The sequence below is a fragment of the Zonotrichia leucophrys genome, chromosome 5 (genome assembly GCF_028769735.1).
Source record: "Zonotrichia leucophrys gambelii isolate GWCS_2022_RI chromosome 5, RI_Zleu_2.0, whole genome shotgun sequence".
Lineage (NCBI taxonomy): Eukaryota > Metazoa > Chordata > Aves > Passeriformes > Passerellidae > Zonotrichia > Zonotrichia leucophrys.
Window position 1 is genome coordinate 11,839,727 of NC_088175.1, and position 20,221 is coordinate 11,859,947.

Here is a 20,221-nt window from a genome sequence, read left to right on the forward strand (position 1 = left end):
CTTGCCAGAGAGGCCAGAGGAAAGGAAGCACAGATCATAGAGGTCACAACTGACAAGACTCAAAACAAGTCTCATGGCCAACATACCTCAGAGCATATCAGCATCACCCTGTGTTTCTTAACTAGGATTCTTATCAGACCTTGATTCCCTCTCTGTAGAGGGTTTGAATGGGAAGTGATGCTATTGCACAACTATTTCCTTTCCTGGCCCCAAAATGGACTTAAGTTGTAATTCTTGGCCATTATCACCACCAAACATTCAGTGCTGTGCATAGTGGGTTGCAGTTTTTGAATCATTCTCTTGCAATAGGCCTAAATTAGGCCAGTGTTAACACAGGGCTCTGGCACAGAGGAGGGACTGTCCCATCTGTCTGTGAGACAGCTCTGTCAGCATCCAGCCTTCAGAGACATTTCTAAATAGGATTTTCACTGGGAATGATATTCTGTGTTATTGGCAATTCAGCCTTAGCTACATTTTAATTCCCAGTATGTTGATATTGATGCTCTTCTCATGTTCTGATGCTTCAGCCTCCCTTCTGTGCAAAGCCCACTGTGGATCCCTGACAGGAGCTGCCTCCATCCTGCTCTCTGCCCTCGATTTCCCATTTCCCTGGGACAGGCTGAACAAAATGCTCCAGCAGCTCCTGTGCCCTGATTCCTGGAGGAAAGCATCCTCTCAGAGCAGTTCACTCGCCTTGAGACGCTCAGGCACAGCGACAGCTGCAGCCTACACGAAGCAGGGCTGGTATAAATAGCTTGCAAGAAGAGAGGCAGGAAAAATTACATGGTATGGCACTATGGCCAGAGCTGCAGTATTCAGGTTCAGCCTGGTTTTACAATAAGCTTTGCTTGAGCCAGCATCAGAGTTATACTGGGGGGGGGGCACCAAAATTTCCCATTTTCCTCATTTGGTAAAATTCCTGATTTTAAGCAGTTTGCAGAAATTTTGCTGTGGTACCAGCGACTGTGAGTGTTTGAGTTTTATCTTAGTGACTGACTCAGAAAAAGAAAAAAGTCTATGTATTCTGCAAGTCAGGAACCCTGGGCTTGCCCAGCCTCACTCATTAGGCTCTGGCAAGGGCCTTTCCATCTGCCATGCAGCTCTTGGGAACCCATCTTCCTCTTTGCAGGACAGCTTCAACAGGGGGAGGTTTTCTCACTGACTCCCCTCCTTACCCTGCTGATTGAGTGCCTCTCTTTGTGCTGAGGGAGCTGTAAGTGCAAACACTCCCAGCCCAGATGAGACAAGGCAAGACAAGATCTGAACTATCTTATCAACTGGGTGGAGCTGTAATTTCTGGGCTGTTGTATCTTAGCTGGCATGACCTGGACACATTTGCACACCAAGCCTGAGGGGACTGCAGCAAAATAGTGCTGAAGTTTTTGGGACAGGACTAAGTGTCTAAGAGACCCAATGTGAGCATCTCCAGCTGTATGTGGTGCTTGGTTTATAGGACACACAAACTCCCCTACTGACCAGGAGATGCTCAGTGATTTTTAGTACTTCAAGCCTGATAACCCCCTGTAAGTGCAGGTTGCACTCATGAATAGTAACCTACATTTGCTGGGTTTTCCTGGTGGATTCAGCTGGGTGCCAATGATGTCTGCAAATTACCATCCAGGAGAAGTGAAAATTTGTTAACCAAACCCTAAACCTTGGGCAGGGAGTGGAAGTGGCACTGAATTTCACTGTGTGCATGAAACAAATCCACAGGCTGACAGACTTGAGAGATTTCATAAGTTGATGTTTGGATGTGAACAACAGTAACCCTCATCTCTCACCTCAGCGTGGAAATAGCAGCAAATGCTTGGCTGTGCCCCCAAAGGGAGGCACCTGCCAGGCTGAGCCACCTCACTCACCACAAGCAGCTCACTGCTCCCAGCCAGAGGCAGACAAGCTGCTGAAGGGCTGCAACCCGCTGGTAGCCACAGCTGGTGATAACTTGTGCCTGTCACTGCTCTGCAGGGATCACTGTGTCAGAGACACGCAGCTTCTGCAGCCAGAACCGTGCTGAGGCCATCCCTTAGCAATAGAGCTCTTGCAGTGCTTTTGCTGCTGCAAATGCTGGAGATTGGACACCTTCCCCACCACCAGAGCTGCAGAGGGGTGCATGGCAAAGCTGTCCCACAGAGGGTACCTGCAGCAAGGCGCTGCTCAATGTGGGCTGACCCTGCTGTTGTAAAAGACTTCTCTGGGTGTCACTCTGCCCATACACTTATCCTTGAATAGTGTTCTATAAGACACATCTATGTCCTTCTTGGTTGGCAGGGCTTGGCTGCTGGCTGACTGCTGCCTTGGAAATACAAGCTTGTTATCTGAAGCTGAATCTTAAGAAGCACAATAAATAACATCATATAGAAACCAGTGGAACACAGCATAGCCCATCCACCAGCTAGACCTGAGGAATTAAATACCAGTGAATTAATATAATCTCAGGCAAGAAATAATAGCTCAGCTATTGCCCAGGTCTCAGCTGAAAGCCCAGCAAGACTGGCTGTGTTGAGCAACTGTGCGAAGGCCGTATTATGATGGTCCAGTAACTCTCTTCTGATATTTTCAGATGTGCTCAAGTCTGGAGCAGTCTGAAAGAGTACCACCACAGTGATTACAGTTATGACATGGCATGGCACTATGGCCAGAGCTCCTGAGAGTAGCAGGACTGAGAAAGTCTTCACCCAGATTTATATGCTGACAACATACATGCCCCAGGTGGCTTAGCACTGTTTACTCCAACATCACAGGCCTCCACCACATGGTGAAACACATCCCAGGAAGCCTGAAGAAATTTTTAAAAATTACAAATATGGTACTTCAGCTATATAATTGTTCCTTGCACACACACAAAGTCCTGCTCCACTGCTATTAGCAGAGCACTTAGGCCTTGATGTGCTCAGTATTTGCAGTTTTCATGAAGCTTTACAGGATAAGATGGAAGACACCCACAACCACCTTTGACCACATTTGAATATCCATGGACAACTGCATGAGGGAGCTAATGCACAGTATCCATGCTAATATCCCCATGTGTCACTGCCTGTGGATAGAGGATTACCTGGAATCATTGAGCAAGGAACATGCAAGAAGTGAATGAAGCCACCTTCTAGAAAAAAACTTAAATTTCATTAGCCCTTAAGGGTGCAAGTATGCCACACCTGGCACACTGTAAACTCTCCATCTAGCTTGGTGGGAAAAAGTGTCTCTGAGTGGAGATCAGAGCAATCAGCCTGCCTAATAAATGGAGTGAGATTCCATAGAGGTGCTATGGGAGCTTCTCACTGGCACAGCATGTGCTAAGGTGCATTATCATCCCTGGCCAGCATTTCAAACAGCTTTCTGCAAGGGCTGTCATTACAGGAGGCCCTCAACAGCATGCTCCACTCTCTGCTGACAGCTGAGTATCAGAAGTAGTGAAATGCAGAACATCTGCCAAAGGAGCAAGCCCTCCTGAATAAATTAGCATCCACCTGGGATATGGGCTTGGAGCACTTGACTGGCTGAGATCAGCCAAGGGACCAGCAAGAGTGCACAGGAGCATCCACAGCTCACTTGGGAAAGGGAGGGAGGGAGGGAGGAAGGAAGGAAGGAAGGAAGGTAGGTGTAGTGGTTTCCATCACCCTAGGCTGGAATACAGTTCCTCCTGCACATCGTAGAATGCCCACAGGTATTGGCAGGCATGCTGCTGGGAGCAGCCTTTCTGCATGCCCTCACATGCAGGTGCCACACTCTTCTGCATCACTGGAGGATGGGAATAACAGGAAAACCAGCACCCCATACCCAAGGTCTGTGTGAAGAGCTGAGCAACTCCTTCTGGCCCCACAGTGATCAGCAGTAGCCCCTACACACACAATGAAGGCTTTTCAGGAGAGTACAGGCAGGATCAGCAGAGACATTGCTGCCTCTTTTTCAGGCTGTCCTCGGTCGATTTGGGAGCCTGCCGGGAGACCTCGGGGCATTGCATCCCTTTTGTCCATTGTGGGGCAGCACTGCCTTCTCCTTGCTGAAATAATGCAGCGGGGTCCTCTGAGCAACGAGCTCTGCAGCCCTTCCAAGGAAAACAGTTCCCACAGGTCTGCGTGTTCCTTTGCAGAATCCATTGCTCAGCCTATGGTTCAGATCATGGTTATGGCTGGTGGCTGTCTGCACTGGCTCGGTGGGATTGCTCACTGCCAGGGAGAGGAGGGAGCTCACTGAATTTTAATCACATTTGGCTGCCAGGAAAATACTTGTTCATGTGATGAAAAACAAAATGTGCAACATGTATATGGTCTCATCAGCAATTAGTACCTGAGTATTGTGGACAAGAACCTCCTGGATGAACACAACACAAATCTCTTGGTTATGATCTCCTGGAGTGCCTTTACCTCTAGGATCCTGATGTTCCCAGAGCTTGCAAGAGGGAAAGGCACCTCAGCCAGTTCCTGATGTACTGGGGAGCTTACAAGCCCTTGGCAGTAATTGGAGCTGTGAGGAAGAGGGAGACTGTGTGCACCAGGAATAGCTGTGTTTGGTGAGGGAGAGCTTTGTGTATTCATCACGAGCAACCCAGTGGGAGTCAGCAAGCCACAGTGGTTCACAGGAAAGCAAAACTGAGTTCTCTGTATCTGTGCAATAAGTCAGAGAAAAGGGAATCAAGACAGCCACAAGCTGGGGTTAAATCACTGTTCCCCTTCAAGGATGCCAGACCTCAGATGAAGGTGGGAGCTCAGTGAGAGCTTCAGGATTGCTCTCTGAGCAGCTCAGGCTGCAGCTCTTTGATGGGTGAGGCCAGAGAACAGAGCAGTGCTCAGTGGGGTCAGGAAAGGAGCTGGTACTGGACAATGCTTTTACCTGGCTGCGTGTAACAAGGGCAAACCATCAGAGTTCTTCTGCCAAATCCCCACCAGACGTGTGGGGAGCACACAGTGCAACCTCCCTCTTATGGGAGAATTTGGCAATGCAAAACACCTACACAGCTGTGGCCTGAGTCAGTAATTTCTGAGAGTTACACAACCTGTGACCCCATCTGCAGAACCACGTGTTGGGTCCCTGTCTCTCCATCTCTCTTTAACATTAGGGAGCTTTTACTAGAAAAATCTTTAATGCAGCCATATAAAACCAATGTCCCTTAACGACCTTGCCTGCTGAAGTATCTTTTGCAGCTCATCATCTGTCACAAGAGATGCAGTACATTTGGGTTTTTCTACTGCAAGAACTGGCAACACACTCTGCTTCCTAAATCTTCCAAAATAAGTTGCATGCATTCCAGATAACTTGCAGAAAAGCTAAAAATAGGAAAAGCTAACCTCTGAATTTAATTTTTTGCTTTTCGTTTTTCTTCTTGGATGTGCTCCCTGTTTTGAGCAGTTGTACTTCCTGTTAGATCAGGCACTAGACAATAGTTTTCCAAGAGCCTGGAGATTAGAGGAACTCATAAAACAATTCCACATCCAGCAGCACAGAAGTGCTGGCACTCACTGAAAGGTCTGCCCTGGAAGTGGCCTGGGTTGTCTCTCTCCTGTCTGCCTTCTTTACACTGATATTTCTCTTCCAAAAAAATCTACCAAGCTGTCTGCTTTTATCTGCTCCTGCTACTTACTGAGCCTCCCTGGTTTTCTCAGGCTGTGCATCCCTCAGTGTCTTGCTCCCACTCACTGCTGAGATTAATGCTGCATAATATTCCAGAGCTATCACATTCTGGTACTTGGAGCTCATTTTGTTCTTTCTCGAATTCAAATTTAACTTAAAAAGCCCCACACAATTGAAAGCCTGTGTATCTAAGTGGATATACAGATCCAGAAGCAAATAGTGGCTGGGAGTGATGAAGGAGAGGCCATGTCAGATAAAATGGGTGATCTTTTTGATGTGAAGAAGGTTCTTCAATTTATTTAAGTGTAGGTATGCAACCTGTGTGAGTCAACACTCTCTAGCATGCCTAGTGAAAAGCCTGTGTAATTGGGAATACCCAGGGTCCATGGATTGTCCTCTGCAGGTTTCCTGAGCAGGTCAGCAGCAGGGCAGGGACTACACCAGGCCAGAGTCTGAAGGATGTTAGGAGGCAGACTGAAGGAGCCATCCTGCTTCACGGACTTTATGTTGGCAAGGAGTGATCAGCTGAGGGCACTGGCTGCAGGACAGTGGCACTGTGATTCACCCCCTCGGGCTGGGAGCCAGCTGGGAAACAGTCAGGAAATCAGATTTTCACACTTCTCAGGACACAGGCAGGAGGTGGGTGAGAAACTGGGCAAATCTCAGCAGTACAGAGTCAACTGCAGAGTTTCTTGACCCATCTGTCTCCAGCACTGGCAGAGCCATGCTGGAAAACGAGCACCCTGCTCATGTCTGTTTGCAAAGGGGCTGGATCTGCCCTTCCTGTGCCCCACAAATGAACTGGAGGATTCACCTCCCTCTGCCCAAGGCAAGGGCCAGCTTCAGAGCATGGCAGCTGGCTTCACCACACATGGATGGGGAAGGCATTTCTACCCACACTTGCAGCTCCCTCAGCTCCCTTTGGAACCAGTGCTGTTCCTTTGCCTTTCAATGGGATAAATGCCATGAGGCACCACAGTGGTAGCTAGAAATGCACTCACATGCTACATCATGGAGGAGTGGGCTAATAAGGTAATGATGACTAACTCCAGTGTTTCAAAATGGCAGAACGGAGCTCCCTAAAAGAGTAAATGGGGTGGCCTGTTGCTATTGAATGTTCCTACACCAACCTGCTTGGGTCCATGGCAGACAGGTCTCCTGACTGATAGAAAAAATGCAGATTTATGTGCAGAATGATGCTTTTCCTCCTAGGAAGGGCAGTGTCTGTGAGCTGAAGCTGATGAAATCTGCTCTGCTTCGTACCTTTGGTGGGATGTGCTTGCCTGGACAAAGCTTCACTTCTGTGCTTTTCTGGAAAAGGAATCAACCATCTTATTCCTGCAAGTACTGAACTCAGCTGCCAGCTGCTTTCAGTTTGTTGCAATAAACTCTGGATGGAGTAAAGTCCAACAGCAACGAGGTCAAAAAGGAGAGAATCATTCTGCACCTTGAAGAGAGCTGGGATATGTGCCAAGATCAAGCACAGCTTTTTCTCTAACAGTCAAGGGACACAGAGGCTTTTCCAGATGCTGTTGTCCAATTCAGAGTAGTCTGGCCAAAAGCTATATTCTGTAGGAATCCACTCTGGGCAGAATCTGGACGTTATTTTTAGGCAAACATTGTGTCCTTCTTTAGAAGGAGAAAAACACCATACAATTTGTGTTCAGGCACCCACAAATACAGTACTTTGACAGATACTGCAGTGTGAGCAACCCCACCACTGATTCTCCTCCATGCTGCAGAAGTCATGGTGCCTTTCATCAACTTGATGGTGTCCAAGCCATTCCAGGGTGCAGAACCATCAATGTCCTGTCAGGGGGCTCACTCCACAGCATTCCTTCCCCAATCCTGGCTACTGCATGAGGTCTTTTCTGTGCCACCAGGGCTTTGGGTCAAAGGAAGACAGCAACAAGCAGCATGCCTTGCCCTTTGTGGTCATGGTTCAGATGCCCAGCCTGGACCATTGGCTCCAGGCTTCTCTGCAGAAACACCTCCTGCTGGCTGCAGTGAGCAGTTTTGCAGTAAGGCTCCACCATTCATTACACATTGCAGTAATTTCCGCTGCATGCTTCTGATTAACCTCTCTATTGTGGTGAAAACACTGAATGGCTCAGAGAAACAGTAAGAGAAAACCAGAAACCCTTCTCAGTTTTCTGTGTGAAGTCTTCAGGGTCATGTCACATCATCCTAATACAGTCTACAAACCCAGGACACTGTGGTGGCCAAGGATTTACAGCAATGCAACAGCACATCCTGGCACTGATCCTGCCCCATTTCCACCTCCATCCACAAATTCAGTCCTTCTCCTTCCTCCCAGCTGCCCATGGTGCCCTGCTTAAGACACAGTTAGGAAAATCATCTGCTGGCTGACAGCACTGCCTGGCTGCCCTAGGCTGCCCTGAAAGACTGGTGTGTTAGGCCAGCTCAGTGTCATTTGGCAAAATAATGAGGTCTCCTCAGAAATGCATTTCAAAAGATTACCTGGGCTTGCAGATGAGCTGCCCTCTGGTCACAAACTAATCCTGCTCAGACAAAATTGGGCACAACAGCAGTGAGAAGGGATGTCTCTGATTAAAACTACAGTAAAACCTGGTCTGAGAATTCTGTCTTTTACACTTTCTCTAGATACTAGCTTGCTAATTGCTTACTGATTATAGAAGATCCTATCACATGTAGACAACATAGGGAATGATGAATTTTTGTAATCCACTTGCAGAGACATCCAGCTGCCAGAGGCAGAATAGCCATTGCCTGCACTCAGTGATGCTCAGTGGCAGCTCTCTGTGCCCATTGCTCTGAGACACAGTGTCCCACTTGGTAGATCAGGCCACATAGAAATGGAAAAAAAAAAAGAAGTTTCAGGGGAAGGACTGCAAGTGTCCTCTGGATTTTTTGTTCAAAACTTTGGTTACCCCCAGCCCTTCAGAATGCAAAAGGGATACACTTGATAATAATTTAAATTTTCCTTCAAAATTAGACTTTAGAGCCTCCTCTCCTAATAATATATTCACCACACCTGTAGACGTCTGCAGACAATAGCAGTGTATCTACTTTTCTTTTGCGATGCAATAGAATAAAGGTTTTGCTGGGATAAGAGTTGATTTCTCCATGGAAAAGCTGTCACAGTGAAAATAAAAATGAATCCAGCAAACAGCACAACGAAACAAACCCACACTGCCTCTGTAGCAGTGGGTTGAGCTGCTTCACTGTGACAACCCTTGGGCACCAGTGCCTGTGTGCAGGCAAACTCTGATCAGGCACAACGAGCCCAGAGGATGCTCTGCTGCCATGTGCACAGCAAGGGGCTGCCAGCATTTGCCCAGAACCATTCCATTTTCCACAGCTGTCTGTTGTCCATGCTGTGCCTGAGAGGCTGGAGCACAGTGCTCTCAGCCCACCACGTGTGGGGCTCAGCAGGACAGGAGGCACAAAGCCACCTGTAACTAAGTGAGAATGAAGATCTGCAGCTATCAAAGCTCCCTGCTAGCCTTGGGTAAATGTGTCCTGCAAACACAGGAAGGAAAATCTAGTTTTGTTCCTTTCCCATATCAGTTTAGAGAATCAGTGATATTTCAGTGTGTAAAAAATTAACATGAGTTCCACATGAGTGTAAAAAATTGGCAATGAGTTTCATATATATATATATATAAAATTATATGAAACTCATTCCTTATTATCTACATACTTCTGGAAGGCACCAGTTCACCAGTTTAGTCAAGGACTGCAGTCAGCTTTGGGAACCTTGTATGAAGGGTAACACACAAGGAATTGAGTCTGACTACCAAAAAACTCAGTCAGGGGCACTGCCACATTCAAGGCAATGAAGACACGTTTACAGAGTGGTGTGTGCAGGTGTCCTCTAAACCAAACAGAAAGCTCCACCTCCTATCTTTTCACCCCACCTTGACTGGGTAGTGCAGCTCCAGCAGTGGCTTTGTTGTTTCCATGGCAGCTGAGCCTTTTCTCCTCGTTCAGGGTCTCTCCTTAGCCAGACACAATATCCGAGCTGCAAGGCCCTCTCTCTGCTGGCTCAGTGGCAATCACCACTGGAAACTGCCTTGGCACAGCTGCTGGCCTCTCTCCAGTGACACATGTGGAGTCACATCGTCCCTGCAGCTCCCAAGCCAGCACTACCTTCCACCCTGTGTTGACACCTTGGAGTTTCTCTCCTCCATGTGCTGACGAGAGGAAGTGCTGCCCGCAGTGCTGTTCGTGAAGCACGCATGCTGCAGCCGTGCCAGGATGAGTGTTTCCTCAGCCTTTTCCTCCTTGGGAACCTAGAATTAGCCCACTTTTTGCAACAACCCTCAGTGGTGTCACTTACAGGAAGAGTCCTAAATTTTCCCATTTGCAAAATGGAATTAAGTCATAGTTTCCTGTGTTATGCATCAATTTATCAAGCAGTAAACACCCAACTTGCAGCAAACCCAGTAATGATTAAAGGTGGTCAAGTGGCCATTGCTCAGATGTGGCGGCCCAGTAGGAAGAGGTGCTAATGGCAGAGTAGAGCTGTGGACAGCTCCACACCACCCTCTGGGCCCTCAGCCCAGCCTCCCACTGCTGAGGGCACTTTATTTCTCACCTCTCCAGAAGCCATGACACACAGAGCAAGGGATGGGATGAGGCTGAGTATCCAAGATTTCACAAAAGGTCTCAGTGATACCCTGTAGCTTCACCAGAAGGTGCAGCTAGTGGGGTTTGGGACAGACCATTTCAGGGAATGTATCAGAGGCTCCCAAGGGAGCCAGGGCAGGTTTCAGTCCCCAGGGCAGCTCAGCAACAGAAAGACTGGATGAGATGACTACCAAACTCTTCTGGAAAGAGGAAGGAAGGAAGTGGGAGTGCAACTTCCTACTCAGGACAGTGAGACTTGACCCCTGTTCAATTTTCCTATGACTCAAATGGTATTTCTTAAAGCAGCCCTCCTTCCAATGACTTAAAAATAGCAGCTACTGAAGCAGAGGAGACTGCTGACTAATGTTGTACTAGAGGATATATCCTTCCCTAGAGAATAAGCTGGTACAAATGCCAGTTTTTGGATGAGCTTAGGAGGACTGCCAGGGTTAGCCTGTGACAGCTGACCTACTGTACCCATGCAGAGTACCTTCTAAAATATAGAAAAGATGAATACACAGGTCAACTTCAATAAAGCAACATCAGTAACATCTGTATTACAATCTACATAAATGACATTTCTAGTGGTAAGAATGTGTTGTAATCTTCACTGCAGTGTTGTTCTTGCCTCTCTGCTGGGACTCTTCTCCATTCTCTGCAGCACAGTCCTTCCTGTCTTCTCAGGGGCTCCTCTTGGGCTCTCGACCCACCCCTATTTATTTCAGTTACCTTCACGAGCTACAGCTGCTGCCCAACTAAGGACCCTGCAGCTGCAGCTCATTTGGAGCAACTCGGACCCACACAGATCCCACAATACAACATTTATTCAGGCCCCCACATTGACACACACAGATCTTACAATACAATATATATTCAGGCCCCCACAAGAATGTATTTCAGTGGTAAGAATGTGTGGAGTTCTCAGATGTAAAGGACATGAAAACTACCACTAGAGACCAGAGGCCTTCCTCAAATCAACTCCAGCTGAACATGGGCACAGCATTTGGGAAAACACTGTATGGTATTGTTGTGTGCCCAGTGACCACAGCCCTTGGCAAGTCATGGCAAGGAGAGGTTCCCTGACTGTGAAAAACTTGGACTTTATTTCCAGGTTGAATTTGTTGAGATGGACCTTCCCTGCTTTTGCTGCTCCTGTGTCTCACCTGCCAGACTGAGGAGCCCTCAATGGCGTGTTCCTGATGGGAGCACCTGTCAGAGAAAGTTTGAGTTAAGCAGAGGCAAAGCTCCCACAGTGGGCCAGGGCTTCCAGCTCATTCACCAAGCAGATGTTTCCTGTTGTGCTCCCACCAAGCAGTCATAGATGCATTGTATCAGTAAGCAAATATCCGCCTTCTTCATCAGATTCCAGCTTTTATATTGCATGCAGATGTGATCAGCACAGGGGTCATGTTGATGCCCTTCATGATAAAAGCCATTAAAGATGTGAGATCGAGGAACAGCCCCTGCAGACAGATGCAAACCCACAGAAAAAGAGATACATACACATACACATACACATACACACACACACACACAAAATCACACACATGCAGAGCACATGCCACAGTTGGTGCAGGAGATGAGGCAAGAGTCCTCCTCCTGCAGACGACCCAACTGGAAACAGGCCTGCCAGAACAACAATTCCCTAGTTATGATTACACAGGAGTTCTGTGAGTCACTTTCCAACCCACTGAACATGCTCCACTTTGAATTATGTATCATTTTGTATTTTTTAATCAAAACATTGTGTTTTCTCAAAGAAAATGCCTGGCTCAAAACTAAATTTAAACACACAAGTATTTTTACCTTTAAGCACCAAACATTATCTCAGCAAAGAAAGGGACTCCAGTTACTTTGACAATGTTTGGCATTTATTAACCCCCCCCTTCCTTCATTTTTAATAAATAATTCCATTCAGCTCTTCCATTACTTTGCCTGGACCCAAAAGCTATGAAAGGACATCTCATTTAAATATTAGTACATCACCTTTCCTCCACTTTTCTGTCATATCCCTATTGCTCCTAGCAACACTGCAAATCAACAACTTCAGTAATCTCTGCTCAAAAGGCTTTTGAATTACTTTTACACAAAAAAAAATTTCATTGTCATCATGCAACATTTTCATCTTCATCTAGCTTTCTCTACAGTCTTTGCCCTGAGTATTGGGCCATTGTAGTGATGTAACTAGTTTTGTCTTGAAATTTTTTTTTAAAAAAAATTGCTTATTTTTCTGTACTTGGGTCTTACAGAATCATTTCACTTGGAAAAGGTCCTTAAGGTCATTGAGTCCAACAGTTAACACTACCAAGTCCACCAATAAATCATGTCCCTAAGTGCCACTCCTGCACCTCTTTTAAATACCTTCAGGAGTGGCACCTCTACCACTTTCCTAGGCAGCCTGTTCCAGTGCTTGACAGCCCTTTCTGGGAAGAAACTTTTCCTAATATCCAATGTCAACTTCCCCTGGCACAGCTTGAGGCCATTTCCTCTTGTTCTATCTCTTGTTACTTGGGAGAAGAGACTGACCCCCACCTGGCTACAAACTCCTTTCAGGCAGCTGTAGTGAACAATAAGGTCTCCCCTCAGCATCCCTTTCTCTGGACTAACAGAATAATAGAATTATGATTCAGACTATTTTCTCTCTTGTGAGTTTCCTTATTTGCCACGGTGCTGCTGTGACAGGATGCATCTGTCACATTTTAGGTGTTACAGGTCACTCAGGTGCCATTCATGCATTGGTTTCTTCCCCAGGCAGTGCCCATCCAACACCTCAGAGATCAACAGGCAAGGGGATGTCTGCACTGGGATATTCCCAGAAAAAGGAGAAGCCCAGGGTAAGAAAGAGTCAGGCTGAGTCAGCATTCTTCTGTGGAAAAACACTCTTCTGGTTAAAAATAAGCAGATCTCCCTAGGGAGAGCAAATTAGCAACCCATATCTGACACTGTTTGTCTTTCTGCTGATGGATGAACCATTTTTTTTTTTCTCTTTCACAGTAATACTTGGCTGTACTTTTCTCCTGATGAGCTTTTGGACCAAAGCCCAAAATGGATCAAAGCCACAGGAGGGAGAGGCAGGGAAACACTTGACCCAAACCTTTGCCTTTTCTCTCTTTTTCTTTACAAACAGAAGTTGCACCTTTCACTATTGAGGTTAATGTCAACAAAGGGAGTTTGTGCTTTGGTTCTGGAGCAGCAGGTGACCCATCTGCCGGTTTGCCACTGATGGACATCAGGCAGGAAGCTCTTGCTGCAGCCCCATGGGGAGAGAGAGCCCTCCAGAGAGGGTCAGAGAGAAGGTTGTCACTGCCAACAGGCAACACTTGCCTTTCCAAGGAAATGCATCCCTGCCTGAGCAAGCACAGCAACTCCTAGGGGGAAAAACAGAAGGAGGATTAATGGATGATTTTCTACTTCTTGTGTGACACAAGGGCTCTAGGTGGTGAGAAATTGCATCTGTTGGGAGAGAGAGGAGCTAGGCAGGGCAGGCAGGAGATCATGTCACATCTCTCTTCTTCCTTCCCCGTGTCCCTGGAGAGTGATTAGGGAGAGTCTGTGACTCTGCAGACAGCTTTGAGATCACTGGGTGCAAAGCACCCCCAATGGCAGGAGCTGTTGCTGATCTGACAGCCCAGTAAAGAGCCTAAAAAATGGGAGAAAAATAGTCCTGCATGCTTACAGCCTTCAGGGCTTGGCTGCACTTTTGAAGCCATTTTTCGCCTTTTCCAATAGAGAGCTTTTCCAAGAGTCAGGAAATTTGCACATGCCTACAGGTGCCTGCCATAAAAGAGAGCTGAGCACAATTAAGATACTGATGAAGCTAGGAAAGGACAGGAGAGACAAAACCCACAACACCCAGCAGAAGCAGAAACAGCAATAGCTGTAAAGAGCCTGCACATGACCCCCACACCCCACCAAAAGCCTTGTGGCTGCTGAAGAGTGGGAGACCAATGTGGGCCCCCCTGATGCTTGGATGAGGGTCATGGCCCCCCCCATTCCACAGAAGTGAGGGAACACCATGGGGCTCTCCAGGTGTGCTGCTAGGGCTCTGCCAGAGGCCCTGGGCCAGCACACAGGGTGACAGAGGATGCCAGCATGCTGCTGTCTGAAATGAGCAGTTGACAGGGACTGTGTGTGAAGGGGAGCAATGTGCACTGTGGGGTGGGTAACAGGGCCCCTGGCTGCCACATGGCCTTTGCCTGGCCTTCATTCCTAGCACAGTGGAGACCAACCATCCTCTCACTGCACTTCAGCATTTTTTTGCTTCTTGTTGATATTTCTCCTGCTCTCTGAAATGTTCCCAGGCATAGGGTGCCAGTGGTGCCCCAAGCAGCATGCTGTGGGCCATCCCACTCTCACACTCTGAGAGGGAAATACTGCTGATACAACTCAGGCTTTTATTTCCAGAACACCTCTCCTAGGGGGGGTTGCCCTTCCCTGGGTACATTTTGTGTGTTATGCTGCAAGTGTGACTGAGCAGGAACAGCCTGTGGCTGCTGGCAGGCCCTGGCTGCCCTGCCTGGCTTGCGGCAGCCTTGCAGCACCTCTGCTGCCCAGACCTGCTTGTGGCATATTCCAGATGGCAGCTCAGGACACGGGGATGGAGCTGCATGGAACACACTCCTACAGACAGTGAAGGTGCTGCCAGGCTTTTTGTTGGTGATTGTGTACAGAACTCTGGAGCACTCATACTTTGTGCTCAGTTTCCTAGCTTTGCAGTGCCTCCTCCCAGCAGAAGACAGCCATCATGCCTTGTTTGTTTTCAGTGCTCCTGTTGCAGGGGGCAGGGAGCTGCACAGACTCATGTACATAATTCTGTTCCTCTTCATTTAGTTTTCTTTTACTTAGGGTAAAATAAGAGCCATTTGAGCTGAAAGCATAAAGCTGCTTCTCTGATTTGCAAATCTCCTCCCTCTACCCCAAAATACAACAATGTAAGGAATTTTAAAAAAATGTTAAAACCTTTCATCTGTCCTCCTCAAATATGAGCTATATCAAGCATCTAAACAGAAAAGAAACATAATGAGGTTCCATAGAATTCAGAGTGTGAAGCACACCCAAGAGAAAGCCACCACACACTAATGGGCATTCCCCAGAGTTTCTGACTCATGAATGTGTTTGGCACTATTTCTGTAGGGCAAGTAGCAGGAAGGGGAAGACAGCCACTAGCAGAGGTGTCTGCAAGCTGACTGCAGAAGTCAGTAATGCCAGAAGACTGGAGAGTGGCTAATGAAGCATCTCATTTCAGAAACGACAAGGGGAGACTTCAGGGAAGTGCAGTAGTGACCTATATAGAGCAGAAGGGTACAATAGAAAGGCCTGGAGAGGTGAGGACAGCCAGGAGGAGGCAGAGGAATTGTCAGGGCAATGCAGGAAGGCTGTATAAAATAGGATGTAATGAAGCAAAGGAAAGTATTGTTTCTACTGTGAAATAAATGAACAACATGCACTGTGAGGTGCTAATAACTGATGTTTTAATTCTTTCACATTAAAAAAATAACAAAATTGAATCTATGTTGGGAATTCAGGTCAATCACAATCAAATAACACAGACATTTTGTGCAATCAAAAATATGGGGCAATTTTTTTATCAATTCAAAGAAGCAGAAAAATGACCTAGAATATTTTGTTTGAGCCTCCAAAACAGTAAGGAAAATTTCTAAATGAAATATTATTGCTAATTAAATGAATATTTGAAAGCATCACAAGAAAATACTTGTATGATTTAAAGGGCTTTTCCAGGATTCCTGCTCAGAGAGGAAATTTAATAAAATTGACATTGAGTTGCAAAATGTTCTGCTTTACCTCACTCTACATATTCCAGAGGAGAGGGGAATGAAAAAATTAATTCAGCTGCAGCCAACAGCTGTTCCTAGAGTTAACATTGCCTGTTGTAGTTCCTTAAGCAAAACAAACATATCTTGTCTCTGTTGAGTTAATTATAGTGAAAAACAAAACCAAAGAAGTCACTTATTTCTCAGCAAAGACCACATGAGCATATGTGGTGGTTTCCTGGTGAGCACAGAAAGCAGAAGGGAGATCTGGTGGAACACTGAGCGCTCGTTCTCTGGCAGGGACAGGAGTGGCCCTGTGGCCGTGTGACCACTGTGTCACCTTTCAGTGCTGGACACAGCTGATGAGGGGAATGAGGAGCAGGTCAGTTAAGGTGGAAGGAACTACTTATTCTCTTCCACTATGAAACAGCAAGTCTCAAAAAAGAGGGAGCTGCAGATGGTGAAGTCTTTAGTTGCCACGGCATGTTTTGCTGCGATAGAGGCCCTGTCCCATCACGGCTCGGCCTGCCCGACTCCTGAGCCCACTCAGCAGCATGGCTGACAGGGGGAAAGACAGGAGCTGCTTGGAAACATTTGATATGGCTCTAGACAGGCAGACTGATTTGCAAATTCAAAGCACAGGAAAGACTGGGAGCTATTGCAATGGGTTACAAATGAGCTTGGAAGCACAGGCGTGAGGCATGAGGAGGGAACGTGGCTGGAGCTGAGTGGGTGAACAGCCTGACGAGTTTCCCAACTGTCTCTGCCCCTTTGCCCTATCTTTCCCTTTGCCAAGCAGATTTCTCCTTCTGAAAACCAGATTTACTTGGCATGAATGGAGCTGGGGAAGGCAGGGATGAGAGAACTTCTGAAGGAGGGGTCTCCACTGTTACAGCAAGCAGTAAAGGGAAGTGTGGGTGGATAGGCCAGCAGCAAAAGGGAATGCAAGAAAACTATCTTTTCACTGCTTGGAAATTCTTGCAATATTGTTACAACACACAACAGTGTAGAGAGAAATCACTGTGAAATGTGGCTCACATGGTTTAGCTGTGACACTGTGCAGGAAACACAGCAGGATCTTTGTTACAGAGGCAAAATACAAGTCACATGCGCGCTTGGCCTCAGACTCCTTGCTGCTGTTGCCACGAATTTGTGTCCAGGCTCTCAGGACTGTAACACCCATAACACACTGACCATCCTGGGTGCTAAACCCAACACACACCTATGGATAAGGCCTATAGAGTACAGGTCTACCTACAATCCATCCCTTACAGGCTCCAGCAGAGCAGCTGCCAGGAGAGGATGCTCAGGAAAGAGCAAAATGAGGTGTGGGCAGAAGGATCCCTTTGCAGCAGCCTCCAGTCCTCAGTGGGGAGCAGGGAACTTTCTGAGCTTCAGGCTGCTACCAGGGTTTGATATCTGATGGCCCCTGACAGACCTACCCTTCCTGAAGTTGTCTTACCACTTTCTGAACTTTTGCCCTCCACAACTGTTCATAGCAATGAGTCTCATGGTTTTAATATTGGAACTCTTGTGTGGATAAACAGACTTCATGTTGTTTGCTTTTTATTGACCAAGAGGTAACATGATTAGCTGCTCGTATTGCAAGGGCTTGTGAATAATCATTTCCCACTCACTTTCTCTTTTAATATGGTCACCTGTGACCATATTAAATCTGTCAACTCTACCCCAGTCGTCTCTGTAAAACAGTGAACCAGAGGCTATTTGATTCTCTGTGCAAAGAGCTGTTTCTCATGTATAATCACCCCAGTTACCCCTGTCAGTGTGCCTCTGGATCCCATCATTCCCATTGCCAGGTTGAAAGACCTCAACTGGAAGTAGATGCTACTCCAGACATTAGTACGTGTGAATTTATGCAAAGGGTATTGAAATGCAGTTTAAGGAGAAATAACAAGTGTGACCCAAAGATCCCTTTTCATGTCCTAACTCCATATCAAAATATAGCTTAGGCTGATGGCCGAAAGGCATCACTGTTGGTTGTGAAATTAGTTGCTATTTTTAGTCCACTTCAAAACTCCCATTAGTCCAGCTAAGACTGTGCCAAACTCCTCAAAAAAACCCAAGAATTGAACAGGCAGGGAGGAGAAATTGTCCTTGCTATGCTGAGATTAAATCTCTGAATAAAGGAACCTTGAAGATGGGAGACTGCATGCATGCTGCATCTGCTCTCTTTGTGGCTAATGGGACAAGATCCTCTAATTCCTACACCTTTTCATAGGTGACTTATCCACCAAAACCCATGAAGAGTAGAGTTGAGGTCCCTGAGTATCATACAGTTGCTCCTGAACACCAGCAACCTTTTTTTTTTCCACAAAGTCATGAGCTGCTTCAAAATTTTTTCCTTTGAAAAATCAAGCCATCATCTTCCTAGGTATTAAAACTAAGCTCACATTTTCCTCTCAGCTCTGTCCCAGCAGGAATAACATAATCTTCATTGGTTTGCAAATTGCAAACAGCTCTCCTGCACCTACTCAAGCTTCTCAGCTCTGTTTTTCATACTGAAACTCTTCTGGAGAAGGGATGGCAGGGGGGGCTTGTTTCCCTTGAAGAAAAATAAGAAAATGTTTGCATGATAAAGCTGATGCCTGTTGCCTGGTGGTTTAAACAAAAGAACCCTACTGTGGACATTTTCTTCTGTAGTGCAGAGCAGTTTGGAAAGCTGTGTAATGTGTCTTGACAGCAGTACAAATCACTAAAGGTCAAGGGCTTGGGGATTAACCACATCCCCATATAATAGGCTGATATAGAAAGGGCAGGACCATAAGGGTTCAGATTTAGAATGAAAGGTTTTGAATACAGCTGATGAAAAAAGATTTCTGGAGAGGGGGGACTACTCACACCCTTCCAGCCCTCAGGCATGCTAATAAGATCTCAGTGCAAATACGGTGCTGTCCCATTCTTTATTAATGCAGTCAACATCTGGCTACAGGCACCCCAGTCCTGAGATATCTTTTTCCTTTCCCCTCAAAATTTCTTTAGCTGCAGGTGTCCATCAGTCCAACCACTCTGCTCAAGATCAGCTGTTGTAGGGTGTTCAGGACTCCATGCATTAGTTCTGAGTCTCTCCCCAGATGAACAACCCACAACCTCTCTGAGCAGCCTGTGCCAGTGCTTGACCACCCTGATAGTAAAAAACCTGTTTTCTAGTGTTCTGAACATCTTATGCATTTCCTTTTCTGCCCACTGCCTCTTGAACAGTCAGTGGGCACTACTGAAAAGATTCTTCATTCTCTTGCATCAGGTACATATCTATGCATGCTGGTGAGATTTCCATAAACCTTCTTTAAGGCTAAACATGAGTTTAAGGAAGTCCTTGTATTTTAAAATCTGGATTAAGATAAACTGTTGGACTGGAAAACTCATAGATACTGGGTCTGAGAGAGATGCAAAATAGTGCTTCCATAGTCACACTAATATTTAGGAGGGTTTCAAAAGGGAGCTTTTTTAATTCTTTTACTTCAATCAGCTTTGTGATTGTGACTTAGGTCACTGCATCATCTGAGTTTTCTCCAGTGTGTGTGCAGAGTAGTCGCAGCACACCACAGTTCAAGCCTTTCCTCTTCTACATGAAGAGAAAATATCAGAGATTGTCTCCTGTATTCGAGATCAACTGAAAAGAGTTTGCACCAGAAAAGCCTATTGAAATCACTGTTTCCCCTCCCACTGATGGAAGTGTTTTTCCCTGGAATCAGCAGTGATGACATTATTGAGCATCATCGGAGCATGGAAAGGACAATGAAGCTTTCAGAGGACACTCTTTTTAAAGCTGTACTCACTGGATAATGGATAAGTTAGTGTTCTTTGCCAAAGGGCAGAGCAATTTTTGCAGCTCTCGTTTCAGTAATTCTGCTATGATAGTTATACTCTTAAAAAAAAAAAAAAAGAAAGAAAAGAAAAAAAAAGAAAGAAAAAACACACAAGACAAGTAAAAATACTGTAGGCTACATAAGCCTGAGGAGGAAAAATGACAGGAAAGATGTCACTGAATGCCACTATTTATTAGCAGTGTGGCTCCATGAAAGAATTATTGTGTTGTATTTTTGTTCACTAATTGTGCTAAATTACATTAAATTATCACAGTAGTGCCTCATAATTACAGTTATTATGACAAACACCAAACAAATGAGTAAAGGAGTGACCTCTTTCATTTGAAAACAGCAACAGAAGTCTCTCACAAATGCCAGCTTTCTGAATATGCAGCATTAGTGTCAATTTTCATTTGTGATTTGCAATTGGAAGGACTTTTTGAT